The sequence below is a fragment of the Lycium barbarum genome, chromosome 12 (genome assembly GCF_019175385.1).
Source record: "Lycium barbarum isolate Lr01 chromosome 12, ASM1917538v2, whole genome shotgun sequence".
In the NCBI taxonomy this organism is placed as follows: domain Eukaryota; kingdom Viridiplantae; phylum Streptophyta; class Magnoliopsida; order Solanales; family Solanaceae; genus Lycium; species Lycium barbarum.
Window position 1 is genome coordinate 19,117,191 of NC_083348.1, and position 27,338 is coordinate 19,144,528.

Here is a 27,338-nt window from a genome sequence, read left to right on the forward strand (position 1 = left end):
AATTTAAAAGCTGCCCGTCAAGGTTTATACAGACACTTATACGGTCTATATAACTTATACGGTCCATATAAGTGACTGTATAATACCACCCGAAGATAACCCTCTCTAGACAGGTTATACGGACCCCTTATACGGATCATATAAGTTATACGGACCGTTTAAGTGGTCGTATAACTCACATTTTTCCGAAGTTGTTCCCATCGCTTCGTTTGACTTCCGGTCCTTGTGGGCCCTTCTTGGCACTTGTATAATACTTCATTAACCATCTAAGGAGCCTTATAACTTCCCCTCAAGACATTACTAAGTAATCCTTAACTCGATAACTAGCCAGACCTTTCCCAAACACAACTTATACTTCACTTCTCCTCGACAAACATAGTTTCTTCGAGTCATATTGTTATATCCTGAATTTTTATATGTCAAATTATTCGTAAGCTAATCGACATAAGTTAAGGACAGGATCATTTTGGGATATAAAATAAGTGCCTTTAATTCTCGATTTTAATTAGTGCACAATTTGTTTATAAATTTCAATTAGTATAGAAATATTATTGGAGATTATGGACTAATTAACTACGATTGTATTATTAAGTAGGAATTAGTAATTAATTAAGTTAATTATACATTCAGTGGGCCCCACTCGTTTTTAATTAAAAAAAAATAATAAAAAGAATAATAAATAAAAAAATACATGATGATAAAGCATGAAGTGGGGCACGTGTAACTATAGTAGGCTGCATATATACATTGTAGGTGATGACTAACCTTTGCCATAATTCATTTCATTGCCATAATTGATTTCACCTTCAACTTAGTTGGGAGAAAAACAAACAATAGCCATGGCAGCTCACGGCCATGGCAGTCCATCATTAAAAAAAAAAAAATCCCACGATGCTTTATGTGTGCAAGGGAGCGGCAACGTTAGAGTTTAAATTGAGGAAGAAGGAATAGTGAAATTGGTGCAAGTGAGTGTAGAAATTGCTCCGATTAAATTAAGGTAAGATTTTCTCATTTTATTGTATAACTGGATTAATGGTATTGTAATGGAAAGATTAAAATTTTATTAGATGAAATTGGAAGTAAGAAATTGCATGAATTCATTGATATTGGGAGTTGTAGTTGTTATGTGGAATTGTTGAGTTGAAAAGATTAAAAGTGTGGTTTATGTTCATATGTTGTTGTTCGTGTAGTTGTCATGTGGTTGTTGATATGGCTTCTAAATTTGGAAGAAAGAAGTGTATAACGTATCGTACACAAAGCGTATGTTGGTCTGTTTGGTGTATAATCTTAAATGTTAATGATTTGGATTGGAAAAGGATTAAGAAAAGTTATTGGGATGTTTGAGTTGTTTATGGGCTGGATTGTAAGGATACGATATGAATATTTCTATTACTGTCGTTGTTGGTATTGCTGTGATAACAGGAGATTAATTGGAAGTTCGGGTTAGGCGAGTTATATAGGGGAAATGCTGCCCGATTTCCGTTAAGTTCTTAACTAACAAAAACCTTAATCAAGGAAGTATGAACTAAAGAATGGTTCCTATAAGCGATTGGTTGTAGATTTATAAACCTAGAAAGTATAGTTTACTAACGATAGCGTTACTTTCATATTAAATAGGCTAAAGAAGCAACGAAGTAAGCTTGGTTACAGTTGATCTACGACAGGTATGTGAAGCTATCCCTTCTTTCTTTTGGCATGTCTTAGATATAAGTGACGTATGATATGAGCTTTGGGGTAATTCTATTCATAAGTTTCGAGCGTGATTCATGATCCTCATTCACTTCTTGACGTTAGAACTCTTAAGGTAATTGAGCTATTGCCTCTCAAGTCTTCTATACGTTGGATAGTAGTCGGTATGTATAAGCTCCTATTCTTAGAGACTCTCCAATGACTAATGTCCTTGACTTCTATAAGCTAGTTCATATTATCTTGATACATGTCTATGATTCCTGAGGCTCTATTTGATATTGTCCAAAGTGACATTTAAAGGGTACTCAACATGACTATCGCCTTTGATACTCGAGTGTTAGTTATTCCACTTATTCTATTGAGTCTCAGATAATGATTTAGTTGCATGTGGTTACTCATGATACTCTACTCGTGCATACTGTTATTGTGTCGTTCACCGAGTCCCGGGCTGGGTATGTATTCATGCACAGTTTCACTGCATTGTTCACCGAGTCCCTCACTAGAGGGCCGGGTACGGTATATGTATATGATGATATGATTATGGCACCGAGTCCCATGATGGGCCGGGTATAGTATACATGTACACGACTTTATTCACCGAGTCCCATAATGGACCGGGTATGGTATATGATAAGGATATGCATGATTTTGTTCCGTAAGGCACATGTACAGTAATTTCTTGATTATCATACTTGTCTCCTGGAATCTCTACTTCAGTTATGATCTTCCTTAATGCATTTCATGCTTTATATACTCAGTACATATCTCGTACTGACCCCCTTTCTTCGGGGGGGGGGGGGGGGCTGCATTTCATGCCCGCAGGTACAGATAGTCGGTTTGGTGACCCTTCAGCATAGGACTTCCACTCAGCTGTTTTGGAGAGCTCTGTTGCTTTGGAGACTAGACTTTGGTACAGATCTTATGATGTACGTATATGTTTACCCAGGGGTACGGCGGGGCCCTGTCCCGTCATATTTCGCTATCGATACTCTTAGAGGTCTGTAGACATATGTGTGGGTTGTGTATAAGTTTTGTTCAGCTATGTCTATACGATGTGCTATGGATATGTTCGTCTGTAATGGCAGCCTTGTCGGCTTGCGTATCATGTTGGTATACTGTGGCAGCCTTGTCGGCTTGCATATCATATTATGTTTTGATTAGTTGTGACTCCTCAAGAGACAGGTTATCCGAGTATGTATATATATGATGACGTTATCAACCTTTGGAATTCTTATGCAAGTTTCCATATTGTTTCATAGATTCGGTTTGACTATACCTAACAGGTACGTATATGAGTGTCCAGTTCAGGCACTAGTCATGGCCCATGGGGTTGGGTCGTGGCAGAAGTGGTATCAGAGCAGTTCATCCTTGGAGTGTCTACAGAACGTGTCTAGTAGAGTCTTGTTTATCGGTGTGTTGTGCGCCACATCTATAAACAGGAAGCTACAGGACATTTAGGATGTTACCTTTCCTTCTTATTCTAGATCGTGCGATAGAGCCAATAGATAGGAAATGATATACCTTATATACTAACCCTTGATTTCAGCTAAAGAACGGCATCAACCGAAGAAAGTGACTGATGATATTAGAAGTCACAAAGTACACAGGTAAGCAACAGTGCGAAAGATGCATGTCGGATAAGGAAAGAATATTGAAGTATGATTGAAATGTAAAGTTGAAGAATGAAAGGGAAGGTAGATAGGAAGGTATAACAGGACGGGTCGTTAAAAGATCAGGTACGTCTCGAGGTGTGATATATGAGGTAAGTTTCGACATCTTTATACTTTTACTTGAAATTGGGAGCCCTGTGTGGCTATGATATGATATGATATATACGTATATATGTTGGCCCTATGAGGCATTGTGTGTATTTCCTATGTGCAGGTTTTGGATAAGTAAGAAATACAGAGGAAACTCTGCCAAAAGTTTCCTAGAGATAAAAAGAGAATGAGATATTCTTGAAAGGCCGTGTCAACAGTAATAATAGGATTTGACCAAGTTGCAAGTCTGACTTCGAGAGATGAAGTTAACTATTGAATTGATAGTAATAGTAATTATGAGGTCGATATCGATGGGGTAAATTTATCGTGTTGGATTAACGCTTTAAGAGATACCCCCATGTCATCCGTAAGAGGCATCATTCTTATTTGGGAAATTCTATTTCGAAGAAGCATATACGAGAAGCAAAGTTTGGAATTCATTTGAATTGACCAGGATACTTTCCAGCCACATGTAACCATAGAAGAGGCTCATGTTGAAGAGCAAAAACGTCCACAATCAAGTTTCACTTTTATTTGAAGAGTACAAAGCATACAACAAGTAGTTTATGAACTAAATAGTTTGTTCATGATCCAAGAACGAATCTGTTATATCCCGCATTTTGTACATTCGGATAATTCAAGACAATTGCAAGAATTTAAGGTGAAGGCTATATTTTGATCTTGTTTAATATATAAGTTGTTTATGAAAATTTTGATGTGGAAATATTAAGAAAGGCTTGGGGTAAAAAGGAAAATTCACAAGGTGGTTCATGGTAATATTGAGGAAGGCTAGGGAAAATTTGGAATTTGGAGAATAATTTTTCATGATTTACAAAACAAAAAAAAAAGAGTGGTCTTGAAGTAAAGGCCATGTGGCCGTCCAAGTGAAGTGGGCCAAGGCCCACATGGGAGCCCAATATTAATGGATAAAAAATTGATAAATAGAGCACATTTTTTTTCATCTTTATAACTTAATAACATTGAAGAAACTTGGAGAAGAAACATAAGGGGCTATTCGGCCATAGCTATCAAACAAGAACCTTGGAAAAATTGATCACAAAAATTATTTTCTTCTAGCTAAACAACCAATTGGAAGGTCCCTAGCAAAGTGAAGTAGTCATTGGAGCAAGTAAAACAGCAATTCTTGCAAGTTACAAATCCTAGCCAAGTGTGGAGTTAACTGGAAGAGGTAAGATTTAATCTTCTTTTATATGTTATGGATGATTGCGTATGTTGTAGTATGTAGAAATGAGTGAAATTTGTGATGTTTTGTATGTTGGGGGTTGAGTCGTGTATTGTGAAGCTTGGGCGAGCATATGTGTGTTATGTAGGAATGATGAACCAATTATTTTATCTAGTGTTTTGGTTGTTGTTGTTGTGGATTCTATGTTGATAATGAAAGTTTGATGATTCTAGTTGAAGTTGTAAGTGTTGGAGAGTTGTTTTAGAAGCCAATGTGATTTGAAGGTAGTTTCTTGTGTTTATGGAAAATAATGTTGTTAGTGTGTGAATTGTTGGTGTAGTTCATGAATTTGAAGGAAGGAAATGTGTTGTTATTGTTCTTGTTGCATTTGGAAAGTTTCGGGTGGAGTGGCATATTGGTTAGATTATTTTGAATATTGTGCGGATTGTTTGAAGTGTTCTTGAATATTGTTTGAATGGTTTCAGATTGATACTTGAATATGTAAGCAATTATTAATTGAACATAAATGAAACGCCGTCGAAGTGTTGAGAAAGAAGTTGTTAACGTTGGAATGCGTTTTGAATTGATTGTTGATATTGTTAGAATGACTGTTGGTATTGTTGTTGATAATTTGGCCGAGTTGAATTCTCGGATTTGTTGTTGATGATTTGGCCGAGTTGGATTCTCGAGGTTAGTTGTATTTACAGGGGAAATGCTGCCGAAATTTCTGCAAATAAAGTGTTGGTTGAAGATTGAACCTCCATGTATCTATAGCTAATGTTTGGTATACACTAATATTGTTGTAGATCTTGCGAACCCAAAGACTTAAGTTCGAATTAGCGTAGGAAGCGGGCAAGGTATGTAAGGCTTACCCTTTCTTTCTTTTGGCATGATCCTTATGAAACTAACAGACGGCGTATATATATGATTCCAAAGAAATTCCAATTCTTAGAGCCACTAGGATGGCTAATATTCTTGATTTCAATAAGCTACTTCATATGGTTTTGATACGTATCTATGATGTCCGAAGCTCTATTTGATATGTCTCCAAGTTTGCCTATGATTCTTATTCACTTCTTGATATGAGTACGCTCGGTATAGTTGAGCTTAATGTATGGTTGGATAACGAGTAAAGTATATAGAGTTCATGTCTCTAAAAGAATTCTGTAAGTATAATGTCTCTGACTTTTGTATACAGTCTTGGATTGCTTTGGAAACATTCGTAAAGGTTCTGTGGTAAAAGTGTCCATAACTTTCTCATACTAAACCGGATTGACTCGAAACGTGTTTATGATCCTTAAGTGTCGATTTGCATACCTACCTATCGAGTCTTGATTTATATGCATATAGTTTCTCACCACTCTGCTCGTGCATGCGTCAATATGTCTTTCACCGAGTCCAGGGCCGGGTATGTTATCGTGCGCACTCCACTGCATTGTTCACCGAGTCCCTCATTAGAGGGTCGGGTACGGTATATGTATATGATGACATGATGAGATGATGATATGTTACGGCGGCCAAGAGGGCATATGATGATTTGATTCACTGAGTCCCTCACTAGAGGGCCGGGTACGGTATGTATATATGTATATGCATGATGATATGATAGCATGCTGACGTGATGACATGACTTCATTCACCGAGTCCCTCACTAGAGGGCCGGGTATGGTATATATATATATATATATGATATATGATGTTGACATGCATGGCTTTACTCACCGAGTCCCTCACTAGAGGGTCGGGTACGGTATATGTATACACATATTCATGATGACATAATGACATGATTTTATTCACCGAGTCCCATAATGGGCCGGGTACGGTATGTGGTATTAGTATGTTTGATTCTGTTTCGTACTGCACAGGTACAACGGTTTTTTTATTATCATACTTGTCTCCTGGAATCTCTATTTCAGTTATGATCTCTTCAGTTGCATTTCATGCCTTACATACTCAGTACATATTCCGTACTGACCCTCTCTTCTTCGGGGGCTGCGTTTCATACCCGCAGGTACAGACGCTCGTTGCGGTGATCCGCCAGCTTAGGACATCTACTCTGCTACTTTGAAGTGCTCCCTTGTTCCGGAGCCCCTACTTTTGGTACAGATCCTTCTATTGTATCTATATGTATATGTCTAATTAGGGTACGGCGGGGCCCTGTCCCGTCATATGATTCTGTTGTCTTTGTTAGAGGCCTGTAGACATATATGTGGGTCATGGGTCGTTATGGTCCAGTTACGTCTGTGTGGCTTGCGTCTAAGCGGATCCATTTGCTATGACAGTCTTAACGGCTTGTATGTACGTACATGTATTTATATGTTTGGGGCGATGTGTTTTACGACAGCCTTGCCGGCTTCTATGTGATACATTTGTTACATGTTACCGCTTAAGACAACATCTGACCTTTGTATCTGTATAAGTCAGTGCACGCCGAATCTGGATTTGCCATTTGTATGCCGGTTCTGGTAAGTGGGTGTGTATGGGTGTCCAGCTCGGGCACTAGTCACGGCTCACGGGGTTGGGTGATGACAAAAGTGGTATCAGAGCAGTTCGTCCTCGGAATGTCTACAGGTCGTGTCTAGTAGAGTCTTGTTTATCGGTGTGTTGTGCACCACATCTATAAACAGGAGGGTACAGGACATTTAGGATGTCACTTTTCTTTCGATCTTAGATCGTGCGATAGAGCTGTATTATTAGGATGGTTCCTTTCTGACAAATTGCTATGTTTACAACGATGCCTCCAAAGAAGGCCACAGCTGCCCAGAAGGGCAAAGCGGTAGCAGGAGAGACCAGTCAGACTCGGAGAGTTACTCGGGCCCGTGCCCAGACTATGCCCGAGATTATGCCCCAGTCAGCGGGCTCTGCTACGCCGCCATCATCAGAGGAGCCTAGAGCAGCAGCCGCTGCCGCTATGGACCAGGGGCGGATCCACCGTTAGCTCCGGAGGCTCCAACGCCCGAGCCTCCAGCTCCTCAGCCAGGGGCGGAGGATAGGGCGATGAGAGATGCCGTACAGTTGCTGACAAGTTTAGTAGCAGGGCAGGCTCGCAGACGCGGGCTAGGGGGTAATGATGTGGATAGACATGACAGCTTGAGGGTTCGTGACTTCTTGACTTGTAATCCCCCAGAGTTCTACAGGTCAAAGCCCGAGGAGGATCCCCAGGACTTTATTCGACAGATGCAGCGTACGCTGAGGTTAGTCAGAGCTTCTGAGACTGAGTCTGTCGAGCTGGCTTCGTATCGGTTGCGCGATGTAGTTGTTAATTGGTACGAGTCCTGGGAGCTATCTAGGGGTGAGGATGCTCCCCCAGCGGTGTGGGCCTAGTTTACAGAGGCCTTTCTTGGCCACTTTCTGCCTCCCGAGGCGCGGCGAGCTAGGGTTGACAGATTTTTACAGTTGAGACAGAGGGGCAGAAGCGTTCGGGAGTACAGTTTAGAGTTCGACTCTTTGGCTAGATATGCACCCACTATTGTAGCCGATATGACTGACAGGATGCACCGATATGTGATGGGGTTAGATCATTATCTGGTGGATAGCTGTATGGCGGTGGCATCTCAGCCTGGGATGGATATTGCTCGGGTGCAGGCGTACGCACAAGGAATGGAGGATTGACATAGAGGGCGCCAGCCCAATAGAGATCGTGATAGGAGGCAGCCCAAGAGGGCCAGGTCCACTGGTTATTCTGGGGATTTTCGAGGCGGGCAGCCTCAAAAGCATACTAGACATCCTTCCCAGCTAGCACGGAGTGCACCCCACAGTCTACTGGTAAGCGACTTAATAGCACAGTATATTCAGAGGCTGGTCGAAGCTCCAGGGCTTCGGTTTCGCAGTTGAGCAGAGGGATCAGCCAGATGAGGCCACCTCTGCCTCGGTGTTCTCGTTGTGGTAGGCCCCATTCCGGGGAATGTCATTTTTCTACAGGTGCTTGCTTTACTTGCAGCCGCCAAGGCCATGTTATGAGGGAGTGCCCGTTTAGGGGTGGTCCAGGTGGTTCAGCCCAGTTCACTGGGTCAGTTGCTGGCTCATGTTCCTCTTCTGTAGCCATGCGCCCTACGGAGCAGGGTATGCCGACACCAGCGGGCGGCGGTAGAGGTCGTGGCGGAGCTCCCAGTTCTAGCGGTCCTTCAAACCGCATATATGCTTTAGCCAGCCAACAGGACCCAGAGGCGCCACCAAACGTGGACACAGGTATATTATTGGTCTTTTCCCGAGATGTATATGCATTGATAGGTCTAGACTCTACTTTATCATATATTTTCCCCTCCTGGTTACTAGCAGAATTGGGATAAAAACCCGATTCGATAGAACCGTCTAAGGTAGTCATACATGCAGATGAAAAGTGAATGTTAAGGATTTAAAATGCTAACCCAATAACTGTATAGTCATAAAAGTAAAAGACCCTCTCTAGATCAGACTGAGATACGTTACGAGAATAGTTTGGAAGTTGTTAAGACCCCGACTTGCCCTAGATTACGTGATAAAGGTCGTGCGGGGAAGTGGATGCAATTATACTAGCATTAACGCACCAAAATTCATCGGAGTTCTGAGGTTAAGCATGTTAGGGCGAGAGAAATTTTAGGATGGGTGAGCCCCTGGGAAGTGCACTAAAGGCTCCATAAATGTAGATATAAGAGACAAATGTGAAATTAGGGTATCCTAAAGGAAACTAGAATATGCGGAGTGGTTAGAAATCTTAAAGAAGTCGGGTAGGCTAAGGCGGACTAAATCGGTACAGAGGAAGAAAGCGCAACGTAGCTCTGGAATTAGAGTAAGTTTGAATAGCGTTTGGAAATATTTGTAAGCGAGATGATGATAGACATATATGTATGCATATGATATCTTATGTATGACTGTATCGATCGATAGGTGAATCCCAGCAACCAGTGTTGCGATGTATGGAAGATACTAACTGAACGGAATTTAAGAGACAAAGCGAAAGATATAGTATAGATGTTACAAGGTAAACTAATACTGGATCTACCACTAGTTAGGGCTAGAAAGTCCTAATACAATGATATTCAGGAACAGAAAGAAAGCCAGTACGTGAAGGGTAAGGAGCTTCGAAGTATCAGAAGTGTCAAAGGAATATGGGGGAGTAAAGCCTCAGGAGAGCCGACGGGCACAACACGAAAACTATTTGCGTAGAAATTTAAAAGACTAAGATAATGAGTTGGCGCAGTTGACTAGAAAAACCCATGATATGGAATGAGGATTCATGTGAAGACCGAGAGGTTCGATTATACAAAGAAAACAGGATGAAAGATAAGAAACGGGCATGAAGGAATGGAAAACTTGGCCGAATCCTCTATTATAGAAGGATATAATTACGAAAGGATAAATGCGTAGCCATATCAATATGGTTGCTTCGAACATAGAGAAGCCTTCCTGGAGGGTGACTTAAGAATGGAACTGATTCGTGCGTATAAAAGAATACCTTGCGAACTTCAGAGCCGATGCTACAAACAACAAGAGAAGAAAGCTACTCCCTAAGAAAGATTAAGGATACTGATGGCTTGATTGAAGGAAAAAGAGAGTGGTTAGGAAGAAAGTAACTGGAAACGGATACGCATCAAAAGGGTAATGACACTGTTAGACATAAAGGACAGAGGTATGTCAAAATGGAAAAAGTAAGCGGCGGAAATAGATGCCCTCATAAGTATTTTGATTAAATACGAGAACGTAGTTAGCAAGGAGATGGACATGACAGACTCTGCGATGAAGGAACTTCAATTGTAAGAAGACCGCGGAAGGCGAGGGTTACTTAAAAGGGCATAGGCGTATATAGACCTCTTAATAAAGGGGGGGGGGGGGGGGAGAACATACTAAGCTTAAAATGAACTATGACGATTCAAGCTCTAGGAAATGAGACTTATTAGCTCGGGGCCAGAGTTCGGGGTATGTTGGCATATCGTGAAGGTTACGAAAGAACGTAGAAATGAATTGACAATAAGTGTACTATGAGATAGACATAGGGAGAAAATATGGAAGACACCTAGAGAGGTCAACAAATATAACAAAGGACAGCCCGAAACAGCACCATGTGAGGCTTTGTATGGCAGGAAGTACAGGTCACTGATCGGTTGGTTCGATGTTGACGAAACTAAGTTAATTGGCCCGGACATGGTTCAACAAGCGGTAGATAAAGTGAAGCCATGCGGGAACAACCAATGATCATACTGGATCATCAGGTGAAAAGATTGCGTACCAAAGACGTGGTTCCGGTTAAGGTATTGTGGTGAAACAATAATAGATAGGAGACGACCTGGGAAGCCGAAAGAAGAGATGAAGAGGAAGTATCCCTAATTATCTCCTACTCCTACAAGCAATCTAAGCTTCTAAAACGGATATGTTAAATGACCGTATGTGACAACTATAAAGGAGACCTCCCCGAAGTATTATAATACACCATGAGGCCAGTACAACATTCGAGGACGAATGTTCAAAAGGGGGGGAGGATGTTATATCCCACATTTTGTACATTCGGATAATTCAAGACAATTGCAAGAAGTTAAGGGCAAGGCTATATTTTGATCTTGTTTAATATATAAGTTGTATATGAAAATTTTGATGTGGAAATATTAAGAAAGGCTAGGGGTAAAAAGGGAAATTCACAAGGTGGTTCATGGTAATATTGAGCAAGGCTAGGGAAAATTTGGAATTTGGAGAATAATTTTTCATGATTTAAAAAAAAAAAAAAAGAGTGGTCTTGAAATAAAGGCCATGTGGCCGTCCTGGTGAAGTGGGCCAAGGCCCACATGGGAGCCCAATATTAATGGATAAAAGATGATAAATAGAGCACATTGTTTTTCATCTTTATAACTTAAGAACATTGAAGAAACTTGGAGAAGAAACATAAGGGGCTATTCGGCCATAGCTATCAAACAAGAACCTTGGAAACATTGATCACAAAAATTATTTTCTTCTAGCTAAACAACCAATTGGAAGGTCCCTAGCAAAGTGAAGTAGTCATTGGAGCAAGTAAAACAACAATTCTTGCAAGTTACAAATCCTAGCCAAGTGTGGAGTTAAGTGGAAGAGGTAAGATTTAATCTTCTTTTATATGTTATGGATGATTGCGTATGTTGTAGTATGTAGAAATGAGTGAAATGTGTGATGTTTTGTGTGTTGGGGGTTGAGCCGTGTAGTGTGAAGCTTGGGCGAGCATATGTGTGTTATGTAGGAATGATGAACCAATTATTTTATCTAGTGTTTTGGTTGTTGTTGTTGTGGATTCTATGTTGATAATGAAAGTTTGATGATTCTAGTTGAAGTTGTAAGTGTTGGAGAGTTGTTTTAGAAGCCAATGTGATTTGAAGGTAGTTTCTTGTGTTTATGGAAAATAATGTTGTTAGTGTGTGAATTGTTGGTGTAGTTCATAAATTTGAAGGAAGGAAATGTGTTGTTATTGTTCTTGTTGCATTTGGAAGGTTTCGGGTGGAGTGGCATATTGGTTAGATTATTTTGAATATTGTGCGGATTGTTTGAAGTGTTCTTGAATATTGTTTGAATGGTTTCGGATTGATACTTGAATATGTAAGCAATTATGAATTGAACATAAATGAAACGCCGTCGAAGTGTTGAGAAAGAAGTTGTTAACGTTGGAATGCGTTTTGAATTGATTGTTGTTATTGTTAGAATGACTGTTGGTATTGTTGTTGATAATTTGGCCAAGTTGAATTCCCGGATTTGTTGTTGATGATTTGGCCGAGTTGGATTCTCGGGGTTAGTTGTATTTACAGGGGAAATGCTGCCGAAATTTCTGCAAATAAAGTGTTGGTTGAAGATTGAACCTCCAAGTATCTATAGCTAATGTTTGGTATACACTAATATTGTTGTAGATCTTGCGAAGCCAAAGACTTAAGTTCGGATTAGTGTAGGAAGCGGGCAAGGTATGTAAGGCTTACCCTTTCTTTCTTTTGGCATGATCCTTATGAAACTAACAGACGGTGTATATATATGATTCCAAAGAAATTCCTATTCTTAGAGCCACTAGGATGGCTAATATTCTTGATTTCCATAAGCTACTTCATATGGTTTTGATACGTATCTATGATGTCCGAAGCTCTATTTGATATGTCTCCAAGTTTGCCTATGATTCTTATTCACTTCTTGATATGAGTACGCTCGGTATAGTTGAGCTTAATGTATGGTTGGATAACGAGTAAAGTATAAAGAGTTCATGTCTCTAAAAGAATTCTGTAAGTATAATGTCTCTGACTTTTGTATACAGTCTTGGATTGCTTTGGAAACGTTCGTAAAGGTTCTGTGGTAAAAGTGTCCATAACTTTCTCATACTAAACCGGATTGACTCGAAACGTGTTTATGATCCTTAAGTGTCGATTTGCATACCTACCTATCGAGTCTTGATTTATATGCATATAGTTTCTCACTACTCTGCTCGTGCATGCCTCTATATGTCTCTCACCGAGTCCAGGGCCGGGTATGTTATCGCGCGCACTCCACTACATTGTTCGCCGAGTCCCTCATTAGAGGGCCGGGTACGTTATATGTATATGATGAGATGATGAGATGATGATATGTTACGGCGGCCAAGAGGGCATATGATGATTTGATTCACCGAGTCCCTCACTAGAGGGCCGGGTACGGTATGTATATATGTATATGCATGATGATATGATAGCATGTTGACATGATGACATGACTTCATTCACCGAGTCCCTCACTAGAGGGCCGGGTACGGTATATATATATATATATGATATATGATGTTGACATGCATGGCTTTACTCACCAAGTCCCTCACTAGAGGGCCGGGTACGGTATATGTATACATATATTCATGATGACGTAATGACATGATTTTATTCACCGAGTCCCATAATGTGCCGGGTACGGTATGTGGTATTAGTATGTTTGATTCTGTTTCGTACTGCACAGGTACAGCGGTTTCTTTATTATCATACTTGTCTCCTAGAATCTCTATTTCAGTTATGATCTCTTCAGTTGCATTTCATGCCTTACATACTCAGTACATATTCCATACTGACCCTCTCTTTTTCGGGGGCTGCGTTTCATACCTGCAGGTACAAACGCTCGTTGCGGTGATCCACCAGCTTAGGACATCTACTCTGCTACTTTGAAGTGCTCCCTTGTTCCGGAGCCCCTACTTTTGGTACAGATCCTTCTATAATATATATGTATATGTCTAATTAGGGTACGACGGGGCCCTGTCCCGTCATATGATTTTGTTGTCTTTGTTAGAGGCCTGTAGACATGTATGTGGGTCATGGGTCGTTATGGTCCAATTACGTCTGTGTGGCTTGCGTCTAAACGGATCCGTTTTATATGACAGCCTTAACGGCTTGTATGTACGTATATGTATGTATATGTTTGGGGCGATGTGCTTTACGACAGCCTTGCCGGCTTCTATGTGATACATTTGTTACATGTGACCGCTTAAGATGACATCTGACCTTTGTATCTGTATAAGTCAGTGTACGCCGAATCTGGATTTGCCATTTGTATGTCGGTTCTGGTAAGTGGGTGTGTATGGGTGTCCAGCTCGGGCACTAGTCACGGCCCACGGGGTTGGGTCATGACAGAATCTGGAAGTAAACTATGTGAATTAAGAATTAGAAATCTCGTGGTGCTTGTCAGATTCTAGTTATTCTTCTTGTGGTGATTTTGGAGGATGCTTCGTGGTAACGTAATCTTGGAGTTGGAGCGTTTTTGTGTTCTTGAGGTAACATTTCACCTTATCTTTATGTCCTTGAGTTTATTAGTTCTTAATCAACTAATTAGAAATGGAATTTGTAGAAGGAAAACTCAAACTTGTGGGATGTCTTAGTTCATGTGTTTCATGCGTTGTTTATGAAATGCTAGGATAGTTTGGAAAGGGCTTGTGACACTAAGGGATGATTTAGAAAAAGGTGAAAAATCGTAACAGAACGTTTTATTGAGGTATCGAGCGAATTGATCAGTAGGAATAAATTACGACGAGTCTATAGTTAAAAGGAGTAATTGTATGATTGAGACAAGAGTACGGAGGAGGAAGAATTGTGGCGAATACGAATGTATTGATAAGACAGCCTGTGAGGTATTAAAGCTAAGATTAGTCAGAAAGGGTAAAAGGGTTAAGTACGCCTACTCCACAGAGTGTAATTAAACCATAGTAAGAATCGTGAATCCTTAAGGTTAAGAAGTGTTACACCATAGGATTAATTACGAACAGGATATTATGTGAATACAATAAGGATTGTTATGAAAATGAATAAAGCCTAGTGAGGAAGTGACTAAAGGATATGACGTGGTCTATGCGACTGAGGTATAAAGGCAAATGTGAAATGAAAAGGCAAGGTATAGAACGAATAAGAAAGACTTATAAAGTCCTTTTATAGGAAAGGTTCAGAATACAGATTATGTGGTAACGGAAATGAAAGCGAGCACAAGAAAAGAAGGAGTTAATTGAAAGAAGGAAATAAAAAGGAAGCGAGCGAGATAACAGTGCAGTAATAGGTTACGGCATGTATAGTGTCACGACCCAGCTAGGGGCCGTGACGGGTACCCGGGGCTAGCCACCGAGCACCACTCGTTCTGCTACTCACCTTACCCATTTAATTCTCTTTTATCAATTCATGCTTAGGACATAAGAAAATCATCTTTTCATTTGAGAACATAAAAATACTTTTATATACATAAGCCTCTCGGCCATCAAAATAATATATATATTATATACATGCATGCTATAATAGACTTGTGAGACCATCTAACCCACACTACGCATCTACCAGCCTCTACTGATATATTATACATATAGGTGGAACAAGACTCCACCATGCCCAAAATATACATATACCAAAAGAATAATCATGAGCAGCTCCGGACAATGGAGTGCTCGCAATCAGCTGGCAGCTACTAAGAATCTGGATTGAGCTCACCTCCCTGTCTACCTGTGGGCATGAACACAGTGTCCAAAGAAAACGGACGTCAGTACGAATATTGTACTGAGTATGAGAGGCATGAACAATAATAATACATCAAGGAAATACGGGAGACATCAAGTAAGGAGCAACTGTACCTGACTGGAAATTACATGAAAAGTAATGCATGCTGACTTACTTTTAAGCTTATCATCATCTCATGTATGCATACCATATATATATATATATATATATATATATATATATATATATATATATATATATATATATATGTCACGACCCAGTCCCGTGGGCCGCGACTGGTGCCCTTCCGGGACACCCCAAACGAACTCACACCCAGATCATCGTAATCAGACTCGACCAAACTCAACGTACATTATGCGAACTCAACATCGTAATCAGATCTCTACCGAACACTTATCCTAAGCAGTCGCCCGTACAGATCAGACAAATCACAAATCAGAAAGGAGGCGGAATATACATCACCAAATTTCACACACACACATCAGAAGGGTGGCGGAATGCACATCGCCCCCAAGTACATACACATACATACAAACTCAGAGGCCGACTTGGCCATAGCAGCGTACGGGCCGCTTAAGAATGCAAAACAGACTCACATGCAAACACACCGGACCCACGACCCACAAATCTGACTACAGGCCTCTAGACAAAACAGAACATATGAACATACGACGGGACAGGGCCCCGCCGTACCCACACATCCACAAATGTACAGAATACAGACACAACAAAAGACATGTACCAAAGTAGGCTCCGGATCAAAGGGGAGCTCTCCAACACAGCAGAATGAGTAGCCTAAACTGGAGGACCACCCAAACGAGCTTCTGTACCTGCGGGCATGAAACACAGCCCCCGAAGAAACGGGGGTCAGTACGGGAGAAGTACTGAGTATGTAAAGCAGAAGGTACAGAAATCACAAACACAGCTGGAGTCAGAAAGAACCAACACACCAACATCGCAAACAAAGCAAACCTGTGCGGGAGGCGAACGTACAAATGCAAATCAAATCATGTATAGGGTTTAGGAACGTGGTCACCCCCCGACGCTGGTGCCACAACACATCATAACTCCAGAAGGTTTCAAATCTCCGTACAATCTCCAGACACATCATATCACACACACATCATATCATCAGAACGTATCAAATGCCATATCACATCATAACTCCATAAACGGTAACCGGCCCTATGGCGAGGCCTCGAAAACCGTAACACATCATAACTCCCGAATATATTATAGTGCGCACGATCACAAAGTCGGCCCGGGTACCGACGAACGAAGTCATAGCAGGCAGCACGAACAGAGTAGTGCAGAAATCATATGCATATCAAAAATAATTTGTCGGACTTAACATATAGTTTACGTAGAGGTATATACTGACGCCCGAAGGATCGGAGTAGGAATCAGACTGATCAAAGTATGCGTATAAAAGTTACGAAGTTCCAAACTGCCAAATTCGCAAGAAAACTGTTCATAAGTCATTTTCCGAAAATCTCACATCATTCAAAGTACAGAACGTACATTAATGGCATAGAAAGTTTCAAACACATCCTTGGGTCCTAAACAGACGGTTGCTGATCATAACGGACACAAATGAATCAAACAAACCGAATAAGGGGAGCCTCGGGGCTCGCGGGCCCACCTCGAGTCAAATTGAGGTGGCGGACACAAATCACAGACTTTCGGCTCCATAGAGCCATCTACAAAAGTTTCGAAGAGTTTCGGACACAACAACACAAGTTATGGAGGTACGAACATTCTTTTAACCAAATGTGACAAAGAGGGTTCAATCGCGCTGAGTGAATAGTGCTCGAACTTGAACCTCGATTTCCAAGAGTAGGATTATTCCCGAGGGGCCGATCTTAACCTAGTATATCTAGGACATGCCAAAAGAATGATAGGTAGGCTTTACATACCTGGTTGGCGCCTTACGCTCCTCAAATCGCAATTCCAGTTTCGTCCAGAAACTGCAAATGGTCACTTTTACCAGTTACTATTCATGAGAATTAACATTTTAGTCTTTGGGCTATATTTGGCTACCGAAATTTCGGCAGCACTTCCCCTATAAATCTAACACCCCCGAGACTTAGCTCGGCTCAAAATATAACAACATCAACAACCCAAACATCAATACACAATACGAATCACAATCAAACACACTAACTTCACAATTGCACCTCATTCCATAAGTTGGTAATCCTATTTCCAAACTTCACAATTTCAACTCATATCCACATTATTGTATTCATTCATTCAAGATTATTCCATTACATAACAAACAAGTTCCAAACCACATACAAACATCCCCAAAGTTCACTACTTTCCCATTTTCATTCAAAACACCAAAAGTTACGACGAACGTTCTAACTTGCGTCGTTTCATTCCAAACTCATTATCATCAACCATAAATCATATTTAAAGTCTTTAGTATCATATATATACTATGATATACACAAATATACCAAAGGTATACACTTTCCGATAACGTCCGAAATTATTTTCTAACACCAACTCAATTCCTTAATCAATCCTTTACAACATAATGACCACAACAACACATCATTCAAGCTAAATAAGATCAAATTCTTATGCCTTAAACCTTATAAAACCCACGGCCAAACACACTCTTTTTGCACACACACGCCATGCACAAACACAACACCATTCCAAAATCTTCATGCCAATTCAATCACTAACACATATGTATCCATTTCATAGCATTAAAACATAAAGATCTTACCTTTTTCTTGAATTTCCGATTTGCCGCAAACGAGCACCTTGCGCCAATCTAATTATACCACCACGAAGAGCACCTCGAACTCATCAATCATTCCAAAAGAGACTAGGTGATTGGATTAGAAACAAGCCACGAAATGTTTTTTTCTTTCTCTTTCTTTTTCGGCCGAGAGCACCTTCAATGGTGTTCTTGAGATTTTTTTTTTTTGATCTTGATAAAGCTAACATATATCATATATATATCCACTCCTAGGTCGTGTGCATAGCACATGACCTTAATAAATGGACTTGGACTTGCTCCCTTGGGCCGGCCAATTCACTTCCTTTGGGCCTCAATTTTTGTATTCCATTTTCTTAGCCCAATTCATAAAATGTCCCGTTTTGTAATTCCCGAAACTAATTTCCGAAGTTCCAAATTTACCCTCGGCCTTCCCCGACGTCTTAACATTAATAACTCCATAACCAACATATTCATATTCACCAAAATCAAAATATTTCCTCAACACACAAGTCTTCTTTATTTCTTGATTTCCCGTTATACGAAAATACGGGACATAACATTCTCGCCCCCTTTAGAACATTCGTCCTCGAATGTTGAATCGACCTCAAGGGTGTCGTACTACTCCGGGAGGGTTCTCTTGATAGGTCCTTTATTGATTTCTCCGACATGTCTTCTTTACCAATACTAGGGTAGATTTTTCACATCACTGACCCAAATACCTTCATAATACATTTTCTCATACTCTACGTAATCACCGAACTCTGCACTATATTCTCGTAAGGGACGGACGCTTTCCAGACATCATCGTCAATATCATCTTCTTTTCACACTCCTGAGTTTCCTTACCACATCGTCGTAATCTCACTTTACTTCATATCAGACACTTCATGCCCAACAGATTCAGAACTAAAACCGAACGGATTCATAATCGGAAGCAGACATACTCAACTATGGCGGTTGGATTCGTAGTCAACATCGAAGGTACGGAAGCATATCAGACACATCTGAGATCGGAGTCAGACGTATAAAGGCGTATCAAACGAACTCGTAGGCAGAATCAGACACACTAAGATATACCAAACAGATTCACAATCAAAGCCAGTCGTACGGAATCATATCGAACAAACCCGAATTCAGAAGCAAACATACAGAGTGGTTTCATACCGAATCGTGATCAGACAAACCGAAGGGTATCAAACACACACGCGGTCAAAATCAAACGCATCGAAGCATATCAGACGGATTTATATCCAGAGTCAGACCCACAGAGGTGCGCCAGACAGAAACGGATTCGGAATCAAAGCGCACAAAAGGTTCATCGGACGGGAACCTAGTCGAGCGCAGAAGTACAGAGGTGTACTAGGTAGAGCCTCATCGGAATCGGAAGTGCAGAAGCACCACAGATGGGATGTCAATTTAGAATCAAATCATTCATATTAAAGCTCCAATAATTCATGAGAATGCCCCTTGATTTGCAAACTCATTCACCAAGTCGTCACACAATTTACCTTGCGTCTTACGTATCGATTCCTTCAAATTTCCAATTACTCACACTGCTTATCTTTTCTTTATCACAACATTAGTCGCCGGGCTCAGCTTTTAGCCCTCCTAGGCACCAAATGAGAATCATACACACACATACACATACATATACACCTACACACGTTTACTCATACCTTACCGGCGAACATCTCTGGCTGTTATTCAAATTCGTTCAATTTCCCAAGAGGTGTTGTATCCTTTCCTTTTCGCCCATTTAGTCCGCCTCGTTCCGCGCGACTCTCGAAAGGGCACTAATTATTCTCCACACATTCTATTCACCTTTGGTTACCCCAAATTCCCATTTACGTTAATCATACTTACACTTGTGCAACATTTTGCGTTACTTCCCAGGGGGTCACCCATCCCAGAATTGCTCTGGCTTGAGCACGCTTAACCCTGAAACTTTTACACATTTTGACGCGTTAGGGCTGATATAATTTCGCCAATTGCCTCGCACGACCTTTGTCACGTAATTTTAGGCCAAACGGGGTCTTAGCAAATTTTTCGGAAATTTTTCGTAGCGGGTCCCATTCTCACCCAAAGAGGTCGTTTGCTTTTCTGGCTGTGAAGTCTATCGTTCTAGTCTTCCAAATCCCATATATTTTCCTCCCACATGTACAGATAACTGCCTCGGATATTTTCATTAATTCGGATTCTTACCTTACCTTTACTGACACACACAAAAAAAGTATATCTCATAATACTGAGGTACAAACCTACCATTGCACATATTCATTAAACAAAAAGGTTAGTAATATACCTGGGTCTGCGTCTGGGGGTGCCTCTGGGTCCCGATGACCAGTCAGAGCATAGATGCGGTTCGAGGGACCGCTAGAATCTGAAGCCCCACCATGGCCTCTACCGCGGCCCGCTGGTGCTGGCATACCTCGCCCCGTAGAGCGCGTGGCCGAAGGGGTAGATGACGAACCAGCAACGGATCTCATCGGCGGTGCTGCGCTGCCGGAACCGCCTGCCCACGGACAATCCCGCATGATATGGCCCTGGCGGCCGCAAGCAAAACATGCCCCCGTGGCCCTGAAGCACTCCCCTGGGTGCGATCTTCCGCAATACGAACACTGGGGTATGGGTGGCCTAAACTGACTGGGACCCCTGCTCGACTGAGGACCTGGGGCTCTGGAACTCTGGTCTGCCCTGGACGGTCCTGCTCCATCAAACCTCTTACCAATAGACTGTGTGTCCCGGCCTGACGGCGGAAAGTGCCCGCTGGACTGATACTGCGGCTGCCCGCCCCGTGAATCTCCAGGATACCCCGCTGATCTGGCCCTCTTGGGCCGTCTCCCATCATACTCTCGGCTGGGCCGATCTGCTCGGTGCCGGTTCTCCATCCCCTGGGCGTAGGCCTGTAGACGGGCAATGTCCATATCTGTCTGCAATGATACCGCCATGCACCCGTCAATCAAGTAACGATCCAGCCCCATAACATACCTATGCATCCGATCTGTCATATCTGCCACCACGGCAGGGGCATACCGGGCCAGGGAATCAAACTCCAAATTATATTCACGGACGCTCCGACCCCTCTGCTGCAGATGCAAAAACCGATCAGCTCGCTCCCGTCGTAACTCTGGGGGCAGAGAGTGGCGGGTGAAAGCAGTCACAAACTGATCCCACATAGCTGGAGGAGCACCCTCACCCCGGGATAGCTCCCAAGTCTCATACCAATGCGCGGCAACATCCCGAAGTCTATGCGAAGCTAGCTCAACCGACTCGGTCTCTGAAGCCCTGACCAAGTCTAATGCACGCCGCATCCCCCGAATGAAGTCATGGGGGTCCTCGTCGGGCTTAGACCCGAAAAACTCTGGAGGGCCGCATAACAAGAACTCCCGAACTCTCAGGCTTTCCCGCCTGTCCTCATCATCATCGTCCCTCCGCCCGCGCCTGCGAGCCTGTCCGGCTACAATCGTGGTCAGCAACTGTATAGCCTCCCTCAGGGTCCTATCCTCCGCCCCTGGCTGAGGAGCTGGAGTCTCAGGAGCGGGTACACGGACCTCTGGAGCTGCTGAAGGTCCCGCTCCAGGCTGTACTAATGGGGGTGTAGCAGACCCCTCAGAATGAGGTGTAACCCCCGGCAAATCATAAACACGAGCCCGAGTAGCCCGTTGTGCCTGACTGGTCTCTCCCATCTTCGCCTTGCCCTTCTGGGCCGCCGTTGCCTTCTTCGGAGGCATCACTGCAAACACAACAACGGGTCAAATCAGAATGACCCTATTAACACAGCTCTATCGCACGATCTAAGATTCCAAAGAAAGGGCAACACAACATCCTAGATGTCCTGTAGCTCCTTGTTTATAGATGTGGTGCACAACACATCGATAAACAAGACTCTACTAGACACGGCCTGTAGACATTCCGAGGATAAACCGCTCTGATACCACTTTTGTCACGACCCAGCCCAGTGGGCCGCGACTGGTGCCCTTCCGGGACACCCCAAACGAACTCACACCCAGATCATCGTAATCAGACTCGACCAAACTCAACGTACATTATGCGAACTCAACATCGTAATCAGATCTCTACCGAACACTTATCCTAAGCAGTCGCCCGTACAGATCAGACAAATCACAAATCAGAAAGGAGGCGGAATATACATCGCCAAATTTCACACACACACATCAGAAGGGTGGCGGAATGCACATCGCCCCCATGTACATACACATACATACAAACTCAGAGGCCGACTTGGCCATAGCAGCGTACGGGCCGCTTAAGAATGCAAAACAGACTCACATGCAAACACACCGGACCCACGACCCACAAATCTGACTACAGGCCTCTAGACAAAACAGAACATATGAACATACGACGGGACAGGGCCCCGCCGTACCCACACATCCACAAATGTACAGAATACAGACACAACAAAAGACATGTACCAAAGTAGGCTCCGGATCAAAGGGGAGCTCTCCAACACAGCAGAATGAGTAGCCTAAACTGGAGGACCACCCAAACGAGCTTCTGTACCTGCGGGTATGAAACACAGCCCCCGAAGAAACGGGGGTCAGTACGGGAGAAGTACTGAGTATGTAAAGCAGAAGGTACAGAAATCACAAACACAGCTGGAGTCAGAAAGAACCAACACACCAACATCGCAAACAAAGCAAACCTGTGCGGGAGGCGAACGTACAAATGCAATTCAAATCATGTATAGGGTTTAGGAACGTGGTCACCCCCCGACGCTGGTGCCACAACACATCATAACTCCAGAAGGTTTCAAATCTCCGTACAATCTCCAGACACATCATATCACACACACATCATATCATCAGAACGTATCAAATGCCATATCACATCATAACTCCATAAACGGTAACCGGCCCTATGGCGAGGCCTCGGAAACCGTAACACATCATAACTCCCGAATATATTATAGTGCGCACGATCACAAAGTCGGCCCGGGTACCGACGAACGAAGTCATAGCAGGCAGCACGAACAGAGTAGTGCAGAAATCATATGCATATCAAAAATAATTTGTCGGACTTAACATATAGTTTACGTAGAGGTATATACTGACGCCCGAAGGATCGGAGTAGGAATCAGACTGATCAAAGTATGCGTATAAAAGTTACGAAGTTCCAAACTGCCAAATTCGCAAGAAAACTGTTCATAAGTCATTTTCCGAAAATCTCACATCATTCAAAGCACAGAACGTACATTAATGGCATAGAAAGTTTCAAACACATCCTTGGGTCCTAAACAGACGGTTGCGGATCATAACAGACACAAATGAATCAAACAAACCGAATAAGGGGAGCCTCGGGGCTCGCGGGCCCACCTCGAGTCAAATTGAGGTGGCGGACACAAATCACAGACTTTCGGCTCCATAGAGCCATCTACAAAAGTTTCGAAGAGTTTCGGACACAACAACACAAGTTATGGAGGTACGAACATTCTTTTAACCAAATGTGACAAAGAGGGTTCAATCGCGCTGAGTGAATAGTGCTCGAACTTGAACCTCGATTTCCAAGAGTAGGATTATTCCCGAGGGGCCGATCTTAACCTAGTATATCTAGGACATGCCAAAAGAATGATAGGTAGGCTTTATGTCACGACCCAAACCCCGTGGGCCGCGACTGGTACCCTAACTGGGTACCCATACGTACCTACCCGACCGAAATCGAATCATACAGATTTTTTTTTTTTTTTTTTTTTTTTTTTTTTTTTTTAAAACAGAAGTACAGAAATAGGCCGGTACAAATACGGCACGCACGCAAGCATACATATATATATATATACATATACCTGAACACACAGACATTTACAAGCAAGCCGATAAGGCTAACATACATACGAAACCCGTAACCCACACATCTATCTACAGGCCTCTACAGACATACAGAGTCATATGACGGGACAGGGCCCCGCCGTACCCAGAATATACATACATACGGAGTACACAAAGACAGAAGGTATAAACCAAAGATATATGCTCCGAGTCAAAGGAGCTCTTCAAGTAGCAGAGTCGGAAACCTACGCGGGCGGCGTATCACCTGGTGCGTCTGTACCTGCGGGCATGTAGCGCAGCCCCCGACGAACGGGGGTCAGTACGAAAAATGTACCGAGTATGTAAAGCAGAAACGTAACAGATATAAACATAGTCCGAACTAGAATCACAGAAATATAACGGGCAAAATCATAAGTCAACTAACGGACAGAGTTATGATCCAGACAGACATACAGAATCGTGTTACACACAAATGAACAGAATTATAGTTCGGACAGACAGACGGAGTCATAATACGGACAGACGAGCAGAATCTGAATCCATACGGACATACAGAAGCAGAAGCCATACGGACATACAGAAATAGTTGTAACACAGACGGACAGACAGTAGTATGACGGACAGAATTATGCATGCAGAGTAGCACAGAGTCATACAAAATCATACAAAGGCGTGTGCTTTATAAATACAGATGGCACACGCATATATTCATACAGATCCCGGCCCTGTCTGGGGGCGCGGTAACAGAACCCGGCCCTCTTAGTACGGGACGCGGTGGACAGACAGAATCAAATCAGATCATATGCCATCCTGGCCGCCATCCCCATACAAAGATCATACAGACATACAGATCCCGGCCCGTACGCCGAGGGACGCGGTGAACAATGCAGAGAAATATGCACGATAACAGAACCTGGCCCGGGTCGCAGTGAAAGAATGCATTGAGACAGACACGAATCGATAAATGAGAAACCACCTACCTACAGACTCAACATACAGACTCGATCAATCAGAAGGGTGCCAAACGGCGAGCCAAAATCAGAATATCCAGATGGTATGCATAGTACGCGCCTATATTCTAGTTGTGAAGGCACGACAGATTATGATCAGAATCAGATATCCAGATGCTCAGAAATCATTTGTATAAAATGCACAAAATATACTTATCATACACAAAATAATAGTTCAGAAGTTTTTAGAGAAAATCGGACCAAAATGGAAGTAATTAAAATCGTATCGGGAGTATCGGGCCTTGTGGGCCCGCCTCGGACCAACTCGAGGTTATGTACGTAAATTACTGATGTTTGACCTTATGAGGTCACCCATACTCGTTCGGGAGTGTTCCGACTCCGTTTGGGGAAGTTTTGTACAAAATCTCACTTTAAGGCAATTTGTAAGAAAATAGGTTCAATTGAATTGAAGGAATTGGAGCGGTTTTCCGTCTCGAATTCCGGGGGACGGAGTCGGACCTAAGGCTCGCGGCCGAGCCTACCACATCCAGAACATGCCTAGGAACGTAGAGAAGTGCTTCACATACCTCGATGGCGCCTTATGCTCGCTCGGCGTCAATCCAAATTTCGTCCAAAATCTGGAAATGGTCAAGTTTACCATTTGGTTAGTTCCACTCTTTCAATATTCTAACTTTACACATAATTGCCTACCGAAATTTCGGCAGCATTTCCTCTGTATATACGACATCCCCGAGACTTGGCTCGGCTTAATTTATCAACACAACAACCCAAAGATAACATCCAAACAACAACAAACATCAATAGATACTAAATCATACACTATGGCATTATTAGCCATCTTTCGACATAACGAAACATCTTTCGTTTCAAACTTACACTTTCAAACCAAACTTATTATTTTCATATTCATTACCTATCGAAGTAATTCCAACATACGTCGGAGGCATATCTTATCATTTTCACACGATATACAAACATACCAACTTTCCATTAGAGCCACTACTTATCCAATTTTTCCAACCTTCAACATACAAGTTCATAAACACATTTTTCCATATTCCAAGTTCATCAACAATAATCATGATTCGTCTCTTGATACATTCATTTCCATTTTTTTACATAAACATAACAAAGTTGCATACTTTCCTACAACAACTTGATAACCATTTTTCCAAGACAATAAAAATTGTTATCTTTCCATTCACTTCACCATAACTCAATTAGCATACAACCAAGATCAAATTCATATTCCATATCAAACCTAGCACCACACGGCCATCTCCCACACTTCCAATTTTTTTTTTTACTAATTCATTCCACTTCCTTTCTAATAAAATTCCCATCATATTACAACTAGATTACAACAAGAATTCAAGCCATTGAAATCATGCAATTGCATATACATTTTCGGCCAACACACCCTAAATTCCAACACACAAAATTTCCATGTTTTTCATTCATTCACACATACTACAACATACATATATCATTTTTAGCACAACAAAAGCATGAAATTCTCACCTTTCTTCAAGCCCTTCACTTGGAGATAAAAATTGTTTTCTTGCCACAATATTTATACCAACTTGAAGAGGGCCTTGCACTTAGTCATAACCTCACAAGGGATGAATTTTTGAACCCAAGAATTGGCTCCAAAATTTTTTTCTTTCTTTTTCTTTTCTCCTCTTTCTCACCCGAAATGGCTCCTCTTTTTTTTTGTTCTTGGCTTTTGTTTTGTTTCTTGAACCTTCTCAATACTTATCAATACATATATAATTCCCCATGGAATTTAATTATTCCATGGGCTTGGACTCCTTTGGCCGGTTGGGCCCCCTTAAGTTGGGCCTTTCTCCACTTATTTTTTTTGAACCCAAAATGGCTAGATTTTGCAATTTATGGAACAAGTTCCCAAAATTCCAATTTTTGCCCTTGGCCACCTTTCGTAATTCTTATACCATTGACTTCATGACTCACACATTCACACCAAGTAGTGTCCAATTGTGGCCTTATTCATCAAAAGTCCATTTATCTTGAATTTTTCGAATAAACAAAAATGTCAGATGTAACATTCTTCCCCCCTTTAGAACATTCGTCCTCGAATGTTAAATCGACCTTATGGGGCGCCATACCACTCCGGGAGGGTTCTCTTTATAGTCGTCCTTTGCTGATTTTCCGACATGGCTGCTTTGCCAACATTATGGGGTAATTTTTCACATCACCGATTTAAATGCCTTCATAATATATCTTCTCGTACCCCACGCAATCGTCGAACCATAAGCTATATTCT